Source organism: Chinchilla lanigera, unplaced genomic scaffold, assembly GCF_000276665.1.
Source record: "Chinchilla lanigera isolate Chin_1 unplaced genomic scaffold, ChiLan1.0 scaffold00011, whole genome shotgun sequence".
NCBI lineage: Eukaryota > Metazoa > Chordata > Mammalia > Rodentia > Chinchillidae > Chinchilla > Chinchilla lanigera.
In genome coordinates this window covers 27,558,402-27,569,965 of record NW_004955412.1, presented here as the reverse complement: position 1 = coordinate 27,569,965, position 11,564 = coordinate 27,558,402, and the positions used below count along the sequence as shown (strand labels likewise).

At 46.8% G+C, this 11,564-nt stretch overlaps 1 protein-coding gene and 1 long non-coding RNA gene across 5 annotated transcripts in view; one reads left to right on the top strand and one right to left on the bottom strand.

Annotated features, from left to right (window-relative positions):
* The window catches only part of LOC102009483, a 17,638-nt gene extending 8,263 nt beyond the window's left edge, over nt 1-9,375 (bottom strand). The window contains exons 1-2 of the long non-coding RNA XR_260029.2: nt 9,003-9,375; nt 3,323-3,375 (exon numbers count right to left, since the gene is read on the bottom strand). This is a non-coding gene — a long non-coding RNA (uncharacterized LOC102009483). The remainder of the gene's footprint in view (nt 1-3,322; nt 3,376-9,002) is intronic.
* The window catches only part of Kirrel3 (kin of IRRE like 3 (Drosophila)), a 566,099-nt gene that overhangs the window by 424,493 nt on the left and 130,042 nt on the right, over nt 1-11,564 (top strand). The gene's annotated exons all lie outside the window — the stretch shown is intronic.

The following is an 11,564-nucleotide window of genomic DNA, read 5'->3' as shown; positions in this document are numbered from 1 at the left end:
TCTCTCTCTCTCTCTCTCTCTTTCCAGCTCTCACTCTCCTCTCCTCAGTTCTCCTCTTCCACTGGCTTCCTGCTTGATCTTGTGCTTCCCCTTGCTCATGAGAGAAGTTATTAGTTGAACTAGACAATGGTTTCTGGAGACACTGAATTCTCAGCTGAGGAAATGATAAAAGCTCAGACAACAAGCAGGAAGATTTAGGAAAATGAGGAGCTGCAGTCCCAGCTACATGAGCAAGTCATAACTGGCAGAGTGGTGTAAACTTCTGAACCTCAGTGTTTAAGAAATTGAACATTACAGTCACTCATGTCTCGAACACACTACCCCGCCACACACAAGTGGTGGGCCCCAAGGGTTCTTGGAGGAGGCCCCTGTAGCCTTAATTTCCTCCTACCTGATGTTTGGACTGCACACTCTCCTTCCAGGGCCATCCAAGGCTGGTAGGAAGAGGGAGTTACAGAGACATCAGCAAGCTTGAGCACAGAGAGACCTCCATAGAGCAGCATGCATTGGTGGACAAAGCCTGGGCTTTGGGTTTCGTCTAGATCAAGTCTTGCTGCTCTCTAGCCATGTGGCCTCAGACAGCTGTGGTACCTTGCTGGTCCTCAGTGTCTTTGTAAGTTCAGCAGGAGATAAATTCGTGTCTGTAGGTGTGCTGAGGGTAAAATGAAAGGATCTATGGAAAGTGTCTGAAGACACTTGCTCACAGACATCCTGGATGTGTGATGATCCCTTCCCAACTTGGAGTCAGCAACCCAGAGTGGTGTTATATGACAGGCTGGCATTTAACATCTCTGAGGACCTAGCTGGTCCTCCCGATGGAAGAAGCAGAACCTGTATCTGTCAGAGGTGCAGAATCTTACCAGTCAGTCCCAGCACGTCACATACATCCCAAGAACTGTCTCTCCCAAGATCACAGAGAAGCACGTACACACGTATATGCAACTGCCCATGTACCCACATGGGCTTACAAATCTGTAGCACTCACTGCTTACTGCCTGGCCATGCCCAGGGACATACCACACCCTGCATTGTCACTCTGTCCTCACATGTGAACATACACACTTGCCACTTGTACTAGCATGTAGACACAACACTCATGTGGAAAACTACATCAAGACCCAAGGTCACTTCCCTTCCATTTTTGGCCCATGAGTGAAACACCTTCACCAGCGAATTCCCATTTTTCCCTCCTCTTTCTTCATGAGATGCTGATGAAGGACAAATGAAAAGAGATACAGCCTAAAATGAACAGAGGAGAGCCAGCATCATTTCTTTGGCTACAAGCACCCATGCTCCAAATGTCCCAAAAGACATTTGTCATAGAAAAAAGACAGTGTGTGCTAAACTGAGTAGCTGGATGAAGAAGGACTGATCTAATTCTGTACAGCACCATTATGCAAGTTTAGGACCAATGGGTCAGAGTTTCAGGGCAGTAAAGGTTATGTAAGTTCAATATAGAAGAACTTTAAAATTATTTTAGCTCTCAAAAATATAAACAGCACTGGAGAGATAGCTCAGTGGCACAGCACCTGCCTGGCAATCACAAGGTCCTGAGTTCATTTCCTTCCCATTTCTAACATTCTAGGACATTTCGGACTAATGCACAAAACAAACAAACAAAAGCATATAAACAGCACAGGTGAGAAAATAATGAGCTTCCTGTCTTTAGAAGGATGCAAGGAGAAATCATGTAACTATTTCTCAGAGCTGCCACAGAGGGGATCTTGCCCTGGTTGTGGGTTGGGACTGAGCGAACTCAAAGTCCCCTTCTGTGTGAAGAATCTAGAACTGGACAGTCACTACTTAGCTACATTCCCTGAATGCCCCCTGATGAGGATAATGTTTAAAAGAGCTTCTAGGATAGTGGTTGCCAGCTAGGACCCTCATTTACCCAGGATGATGGACCCACACTGGTTCAGCTAGTGTCCCAGACCTTCCCAAGATATGTGGCATTCCTTGGGTCCTGCTAGCATCTCCTGCCATCAACCTGACCTCAGTGCAGAAGCCCAGAGACTAAATTTGTTTCAGGTGACATTTTGATGAATTTAGATCCAAACTCACTTGGCTTATTGATCCTTGAGAAAAAGTTCATCCTTTAAAGACTACCCAACTGCATACTTAATTCCATGTGCCACACACTGGGTCAATATGAAACACTGCCAAGACAAACATGTAGCTGAAACCTTTATTGAAAGAGGGATGTGGCATTCATCTCTGTCTTCCTCAGAGGTTGGATGGCCATCAGCAAGAAGGGCACAAGCCCTCAGCCGCTCCTTGGCTCGCTTGCACAGGACTCTCAGTGAGCCAGCCCGTTAGCTTCTCTGATCCTTAGCCTTCTGTCTGAGAAGAAGGGAAGTGATACTTCCCTTGCCAGTTGGTGTGGAGTAAAGTCATCACTATGTGTGTAGAGGTGCCAAGCACAGGGTGACTGCTCAGGAAGTATTGGTCACTTGTCCTTTCTTTTACATTCCAACACAGAGGACCTTCCTGGGACTGAGGAATCTTTTGTTCCCCAGTAGATTAAAAAGGCCCTCTCAGTGTGCCCCAGAACAAAGCACCAGGGAAGTCAGGGGATATATGAATAAGCTTATACTTGTGTGTGCACTGCATTCAGACCAGTGGCGGTACCAAGCCATATGCAGGCTGTGGCACGCTGAGTGGCACACTACCCACTAGACCTGGGCTTCAGTGAGAGCATTTTGCACATGGAGATGCCAAGGTCCAGGGATGTCAAAAATTTGTCCAAGCCCATGTGAAATTTCCCATCACTATGCACAAAACAAAAGCTAAATAGATATTGTCTAAAAGAGAAGCTCAGGAAGGCAAGAAGCACTGTCTGGCTGGCTCCACAATATGTGTGACAACCAGAACTGATAGTGAGCTCTCAACAAACGGTGAATGAATGAATGAATGAATCAATCAATCAATAACTCAATGAGGAAAACCTGAATGTCTGGAAGGTTAACACATAAAGCCAACCTGTACCTGAGACTGATTTTTGGCGTATTTTTGTGAAAGGACAATAACAGTAGAGAAGGTGGAAGGTTAGAGCCCTGCAGAGTCCTATTCTCAAGCCACCAGAAAGGCTCTCAGACATGAGCCCTTACCTTGACCCCCAGGGTTCCAAAGGGACATAAAGTGGGGAATCAAATGGCAGTCTGTCATCCATCACACATGAGTACTTACTGTGCAACTACTACATGCCAGGCCCTGTGCTAGGTATTAGAGTCAGAAAATCAATCAAGACATTCTGTACCTCTCAGTTCACAGGGGTGAAGCAAAAAACAAGAAAGCAAGGCCACATCTGGCAGAAGTCTCGTACCAAAGGTTTGCGCAGTCAGCTTCTGTATCCGTGGGTTCCTCATTCACAACCAACTGCAGATTGAAAATTTGAGAGGAAAATGGCATCAGAACTGAACACATTCAGACATTTCTTTCTTGTCCTTCCATAAATAATGCAGCATAGTGACTATTTACATTGTGTTAGGCATTATAAGTAATCTACAGATGATTTAAAGTACATGGGAGGATTGCACAGGTTCTATGCAAATACTGCAGCATTTTATATAAGGGACTTGGGGCATCTGAGGATTTTGGTGTCTGTTGGATGGGGAGTCCTGGAACCTGTCCCCAGTGACACCAAGGGATGACCTGATGAGGCAATGGGGGCAGATGTTGCCAGAGGAGGGGGTGCCCACCCATCTGCATGGATGGGTAAGGAAGCTATATGCAGAGGGAGTTTTAGGTGAGTGTCTCGAAGTCTGAGTGTAATGGGAGAGAAGAGATGTCACAAGCATCCCTGATAGAAGGAAGAGTAAGGATAGGGGTATAGAGCTGGAATTAATAGGACACATTCTCAGAGCAATGTGCAGGACTAGCCCTACTGAGTTCAAGAAACAGACTAGGGAAGTAGGTTGGGTGGCCATCTCTACCGTTCAGGGCACTCACAGGCCACGAACAAGGTCCCTTTGCCCCGGGTGACTCTGGGAAGATCCTTTCTCTTCTCTGAGCCTTGTTTTCTCCTCTGCACAAAGTGGGATGGGATGACTTCTGAGGTTCTTTCCCATTTCTAACATTCTAGGACATTTCGAACTAATGCCCAAGATCAAATATGTACACAGGACCAGAAGCATAAGAAAACACACAGAAATGTGGGTTAATCTAGTGCAAATATCATAAAATCAGAATGGGGTGGCTATGTCTCAGAAACACCCAGAATCATCCCCTGCCTTCCAGCCCTCATCGTTCCTGCCCCAGGCCTCACTGAAGAAATCCCAGGATCCCCTGGGAAATGTCTCTCTAGGAGGGCTTCTGGGCCAGGGAGCACCAAACACCCAGGAAAGTATTACTTGTTAGAAAGTTCTTGACATTCTCCCCATGGCCTTCGGTTCCTTGGTCAGCTTTGTCACTGAGTCACAGCCATCAAAGAAGGGGCGGTCTTAGGACCCAACAAACTCTAAAGCTAGTGGGATTTTAGAAATCAGTTTGGTGGTGTTCTTATTTGGAGGGCTAATGTGGGCTGAACATTTGTGTCCCTCCCAAATTCATGCATTGAAATCCTCTCCCCCACAATAATATTAGGAGGAGGGGACCTTCAGAAGATTGCTCATAAGAGTGGAGCCCTCAGGCATGGGATTAGTGTTATATAAAGAAGAGCTGAGGGAGTTTGTCCTCTCCACCATGTGAGGACACAGTGGAAAGGTCCAGTCTATGAATCAGAGTCACCTTCCCTATGACACCTTCCCTAGATATCATATCTGCCCTGGGCTAGACTCCCTTCAGAATTGTGAAGAGTACAGTTATGTTGTTTGTAGGAAACTCAGTCTGTGGTGTTCTGCTCTCGCAGCCTGGTGACTAAGACTTACTAGCAAGGGGCATCACCCCCTTCAAGAATGAAGACCATAGTACTCTCCAAAGAAAGACACATACACACATGTTCAGTTTGGATGCAAATTCAGAAGTATTTGAACCCCCTATTGTAGTCCCTAGAGTTCTTCAGACAGGTTTAAGTCCCTTGCCCTGGTTCAATCTCTATTTTGAAAATGGGTAAATGGAGGTTCAAAATACTAAGGTGGTGCTCCCCCAACATCACACAGCTAATTAGAGTAGAGCCAGTTCACTAGCATCAGGGCCTGCAAGTGCCCTGAATGGACCTGGCTGCCCAGTCCTTTGTCTCTAAGAAGCAACCATCTGAGAGCTTCTCTCTGCTGCCTCTTTTCTCTGATCCCTGTAGCCCCAGCCAGAAAGGACCTGCGCTCCCTGGCTCACCACCCTCGAGCAGCCAGTAGCCCCCACTCTACTTACACCTAGGACACTTCTAAGGAAAACTGAGAAAGGGTCCCCTCACTGCAGTTCCAAGAGCTGCCTACTGTATCACCCACAAGTGTGAGCAGGACGTGGACCTGCGAATGGCAGAAATCTACACCTGAGAGAAGGAGCTGGACTTCACAGAACTCAGGCCCAGATTCAAGTTTCAGCTAGGGCACCTTATAGATGAACTGACATTTAATCTTTCCAAGCTTTGGATTCCTCATCTGTACAATTGGAATCACCCTACTTCATGGAGTTGGCCTCAGAATTAAATGAAATAATTTATATAAAATGCTTGACAGCATACTTGGTAATGCATTTTAGCTGTTGTCTCACATTGCCCAGGGGGTTCCAGGATAGTAGATCCTCTTTAGGATCCCAAATCCAGCTACTCATTGGAACCTTGAACAATGGATAAAAAGGAACATATTTCTGTACTTGTAGGATTTGCAGAGTATAAGAGGCTCCAGAGATGCACTCCAAAGAATTTGCTGCCATTAGCAGCTGCTGCCCATCACAAGTTGTGAGTGAGTTTGCCCCCTTTGGAGGCTTTTAAGACAAGGGGTCACCCTTCTGGAATGGCTGAGTGGCAGTCCCCCCAGAAGGCAGGGAGTAAGCCACAGGAGCTACCATGGCCATCTACCAGCAGGTTCCTCTGGCTGGATCTCAGCTGCTCCAATTCCAAAATCTAAAGCTGAAGCATAGAGGTGAGCAGACAAAGAGCTTTCTCCAAATGGACAAGAAGTATGAATCCTCCTACAGTTCATACCCTGAACCACCAGCATCCTTCACATTGCTATGACCACCTTTTGTGGACTGCACAGGTTGCAGAAGCACTCCAATCCTTGCCTCCAACCTGCACTGAAAATCTTGTACTCTTCATTGCTCTTAAATAGGCTCAGGAATGGCCAAGATTGACCCAGGTCTTTTCTAGTACCACCCATTCCTATCCCAAGAAATAGAAAACAGCTTATGAATGACTCATTGACCAGCTGCTGGGATAGGTAGGAAAAGATAGATCTGGTGAATGTCAGCTCGAGTCTGGATTCTTCTCGTTCTCCCACTGTAATCCTGAGCATGCACACACACACACACACACACACACACACACACACACACACACACACACACTCAGCTACCTTATGGTGGTGGGGCTACTAGGGAGATATCCCCAAATGGGGTCACCTCTCTGGGGCCCAGCTATGGATGTGCCAGATTTGAGCAGTCCCCAGCACGCCTTTTAGCAATCAGCCTCCCACCGGGCCAGGCTCGTGGTAAGTAAACTTTCATGTTCCTATTAAGTGATGGCTGCTTGTTCCAAATCACTCCCCTGGATCTGTTTGAAGCTGATTCACTAATCAAAGCTATCAGGCTCTCCTTCACCCCCTCACTGCCAAAAGGTTATCATTAAAGAGAAGAAAGGGGCTTTGGGTTTTGTGGCTGTCAGTTTGGATCTGGGGTTCCGAGGAAGTATCATGGCTTGAGTTTACCTCCCCGCCCCCATAACCTTGTGTTCAAATCCCAGCCCTGCTATTGGCACCTGAATGACTTGGAGCAAGTTATAGAGCCTCTCAAACCCTCAGTGAATGTTTCTGGGTGTTGTGGAATATGTATTTGATGAATGCTTCTTGGATAGCTAAGCCCTGCAGCTGTATCGGTTGCTAATAATTCCCAAGCCCAAAGCCCAGTTTCCACATTCTCTGACCTGTGTTCTAGTCCCTGACAGGGCCTCCAAAGACCTTCCAGGAGCTTTAGTGGCTCTTCCATAGGTATCTGTGGCAAGGACAGGATTGATAGAATCAAGGGCAGGATCCAAACCATTCCTTGCACTAAAGGGTCCCTTTGACCCTGTCCCAGAGATCGACTTCTGTGCGGACCTGCTCAGCGCCTCTGTCCCTTCTTGGTCCCTCAGGTCCCTGGACACAAAGTAGAAGAGTGCATTTAAGCTTTCTTATGTTACAGAAGCAAAAGAAACACTGGGCTAGGGCCTCTGTCTAGCTATATGGATAGCTAGATAAATAATTACTAAATAAATAAATAAGTGAAAATAAACAAAGAAAGCCACCAATGAGCTTGAATTGCTGCCATGCTGAGAGGTAACTGGCAGATTCAATTTAATTATAAGATACAGAGTTGTAATGGAGTATGGAAGGCTCAGGGAGGATTTCTGTAATGGGGGACAGCAGGGTTCCCTGCCTGTTCTGCCGGGCCTTCTCCTCACCCTGCCGCTCGCTTGCTTCTCTGCCTCACAGGTGGGCTGGGATGGGTGAGTGCAGCCAGCAACTGCCTGGCTTTTGAGCTTTCCTGGAGGTCGAGGGTCTCACCAAGCCCTTTGCTCCTTGCCAGCCTTGGCCCCCAAGGTGGGGATGCCCTGGAGGACAGTCCCAGCAGGGGAAAGTTACCAGCTAGGAGAGGTAGAGCAGCAGTGCTCTGCTTAGCCCATCCTCCTCCCACCCAGTAAGGTGTATGTGCGGCCAAGCAAGGCCAGTCAGGGCCACTGGGCTGCAGATGAGACAGCTGTGACGTGTCTTGGCTGGGCTGGGATTGTGCCATCATCTCGACCTCCTTCAGGTTGTGGTTTTCTACCCAGCTAACGGGAACCTGGCCTGCCCCCATCTGCACCAACCCCCTAGAAACTGCACACCCCCGCCTTCTCAAGGCCTCTTTCCTTCTCTCTGCCCTCCTCCCTGTACCCGGGGACAGCAGACATTTCCCTCCACCCCACCTTGTCCAGTGGCACACAGGGGGCTCAAGGGTAAAGGCTAAACATTCCTACCCTCCTACAGTGAGAAATTCTTATAGGACCTCCTCAGTTCATCACCTGTATTCACGATTTTATTTGGGCCATAAATGGGTGACAAGGTGTTTATATATAAGCACAACCTTAAACACAGCCACACGCTCGCTGCCAACCCACCCAGAACATGCAAGCACTGCCCACACTTCTCTCCCTCACTGCCCTCCCTGCCCGCTTCCCTGCCTCTCCCTCAGCCGGGCTCCTGTGAGGGCTTCTCGGTGCTCTGGACCTCCAGGCAGCGATGCCCATGACCATCAGCCTGCACGCTCTGAGGGACAGTCCCATCCACCCTGACTCTGCCGGTCCCTGGGCAGCGTGCACACCCAGACTGCATCCTGGGGACAGAGGACTGGGCCTGGGCTCTGGAACTAAGCTGGCCTGGGCGTTAATCCTGGCCCCTCCACTTCCAGTGGAGCAAATTCAGAAACAATGTTCAACTTCCCTGAGCCTCACCTGGACAGTGGGGCAAATAGTCCATATTCTCACTGATCTGTATGAAGACTAAAGCCAAAGTCAGGCTTATACGTACAGCCTCCTGCTTTGGCCTCTGACTCTGGACCTCAAGAGAACTACGGGGAGTAGGAGGAGGTATGTGGTGGCAGGGTAGGACTTTACAGACTCCCTTACTGTCCACATTGTTAGTCTTCAGGGGACTTTGTTGGTCCTGTTAGAACAAAAAAAGAAAAGAAATGCCCTCTTTCTGCCTAGACCCCTATCCGTGATTGATTGAATGTACCAGGCTGAGCATCCCCAGGGCAGGGTACTCCCTGTGGTGCATCTGGCCCCATTCAAACATTAGTCACCAACTTTCAGCTTTCTCTTAGGAAAAGTCTAAGAGCCTTCCAGGCATACAGCCCTCAGCAGCCGTAGTTCATCACAGGGTAAGTACACTTACCCATGGGGCAGGGGCTCTGAAGGGGCCTTCATGATCCTATTTCCGGTATGCTCCTCCATAGAGCAACTGTCCTATTGAGATTAGATATTTTAATTCAGAGGTGGGCTGAGGCATTTCTGCACATGTGATAGAATTGTTTCCCATAAAATTCTTCAGCCAACATTATTAAAACCACCCACCCTCTTCACAAAGAGATTACACTGATAATGCAAAGAACGTCTTTTATGACTAGTTTTCTGGTCTTAACACTCACGAGCTGTATGGCCCCAAGAACATTATTTAACCTTTTGGGTCCTCAGTTTCCTCTTCTCGCAAAGAGAGAATACCTTGTGGAATTTTTACAAGGATTAACAATACTAATGCATACAAAATGCTTAGCCCAGAGACTAATGAAGCACAAGCAATTAGTACCTGGCAACTTTAATTGAAATGGTGAATGAAGTGAGCTTGGCCCCAAGTAATTGCTAACCAGAGAGAAAGACAAGGCATGGCTGTATCTATCCAGCCCTCAAAGGGAAGCACCAGTGTCCCAATTTCAGTGTGCTGGGGTGCAGTAGACACTGCCAACCTTGGGGTCCTCATTGATGGCCAAATATCCTAGGGGAAGGGTATCCTGGACACCCATATCCAGGCTGTTCATTTGTTGAAAGACCCAGGTAGTGTCTAAGGGTACTGTCCAGTCATCCCAGGAAAGGAGAATGACAAAAGCCAGGCAAGGTCTCAGAGAGCTGGCCTGAGGGGCTGAGACTCAGAGCTGATGAGGAAATGTATTAGGCAGAGAGTGGAGCCAAGTGCAGCCCAAGGCACCACGCAGGGAGGCAGGCAGATAGAGCTATTCCGACTCCACTGCTCACCAGCTGTGGGGCTCTGGGCAAACTAAAATGTCAGTTTCTGGGCTGGGCATGTGACTCAGTGGGAGAACATTTGCCTAGTACATGGAAGAACCTGAATTCCAGCTCCAGCATTAATAATAATAGCAACAATAATAATGCAGTTTCCTTATAATAACAACCAAGATGACAATACCTACTTTTCATAAGTTTTTCATGAGCGTGCAACAAGGTGAGAGAACTTACATGCCCATTACTTCTCAGTCATTGTCAGCTTTGTTTGCTCCCCAAGACATACAGACTTAGGCCAGCAGAGCGGAGAAAGTGGAGAAACAAAAGGATTGATGACCACACTGCATCCAGATTTCCTGCAGGCACACGGGACCTGGGACTAATAGCAACACAAGCAATTCTAGACTCCACAGCTGGTGGTGAGGAGCTGTTGTTGATGCTTTCTGCCTGATTGTGCAGTGGATAGGGCTCTGCCAGCCAGAAAATGTCACAGTGGAGGCAAGCTGAGGAGGGCAGGGCTGGTAAATGGCTACGCAGGGGTCAGTCAGTCATTGCAATTGCTGTATGAAGCCACAAGGCATTGATTAGCAGGTGTCTGAGGGACACCTATCTCATTGCAGGAGTGAGGGAGGATGGGCTGGTTGTCACAGAACCTTTTTGGAATGGTCACAAATGACTGTCAATTCTTCCTAAAAGACAATAATGCAACATGAGCTTTTAATGTAATTCATTATTTTAAAAACTTAATTTAAGACCACAGCTGTTTCAAGTTTCTTTTATAAGAATTTAATTGGTATGTAATAGCATAGTTAATTAAATACAAATCAATAGTTTAAAACAACTAATTGATACTTAATATGAATGGGGGAAACAGTTCTAATATAATTAACTCACATTAAATAAACTATGAAATAGCAATTATGTCTTTACAACAATGTAAAGTTTATAGTTCTTTAATGAACTTAGACTAGCAAGCAATGAGACTCAAAAATTATGAAACAGGTATTATTGGGCTATTAAACATTTATTACTTGTCCTAGAGGGCCAGAGCCAGGTGCTACTCAAGATTAATAAACCTTTCTTAATCCTCACATCAGGTCCCTTTACTATAGAAGTTGATCAGAAAATGGTGATTGGAAAAATGATGATTTATGGGCATCATTATTGCTGGGATGTGAGTAATTACACTGAAAATAGAACTAGGTAGAACCAAGGCAGAATGCAAGGGTTTAGCAGAATCAAGGTGAAAATCTTCCAAGCACAAGACTCTAGCTAGCAGAAAGACTAGTGATAGACAATCTCCTATGACCCAACCATTGGACTGGACACCCAGCAGAAACAAGATTCCAGATATGTCTCCTGCCTTTGGGGTCCCTCACCATCCCATGGCCTGCAGCTCCAGCCTCCTTCTTTTGGACCCCAGCAGCGAGGACCACCACTCATGTGCCAGTAACTTACATGCTGCCTCATGACACCTTCTTTACTAAACTGTCACTTGTCTTGGACTTTCACAGTCTTCTCACAAGTATAGATTGAGCATTCATAATCCCCAAATTCAGAGTGTTCAGAAATCTGAAATTTCACATTCAGAAAGTTTTAGAGCATTTAAAGAGAAGGCAAAGAAGGAGAAATTTTGTATGTATGTATATACAGGATAGTTAACATAGTTGTTCTACTGTCTTCTATTTCTTTGCTGAAAGAAACTGTCAGTGAGTCCTTG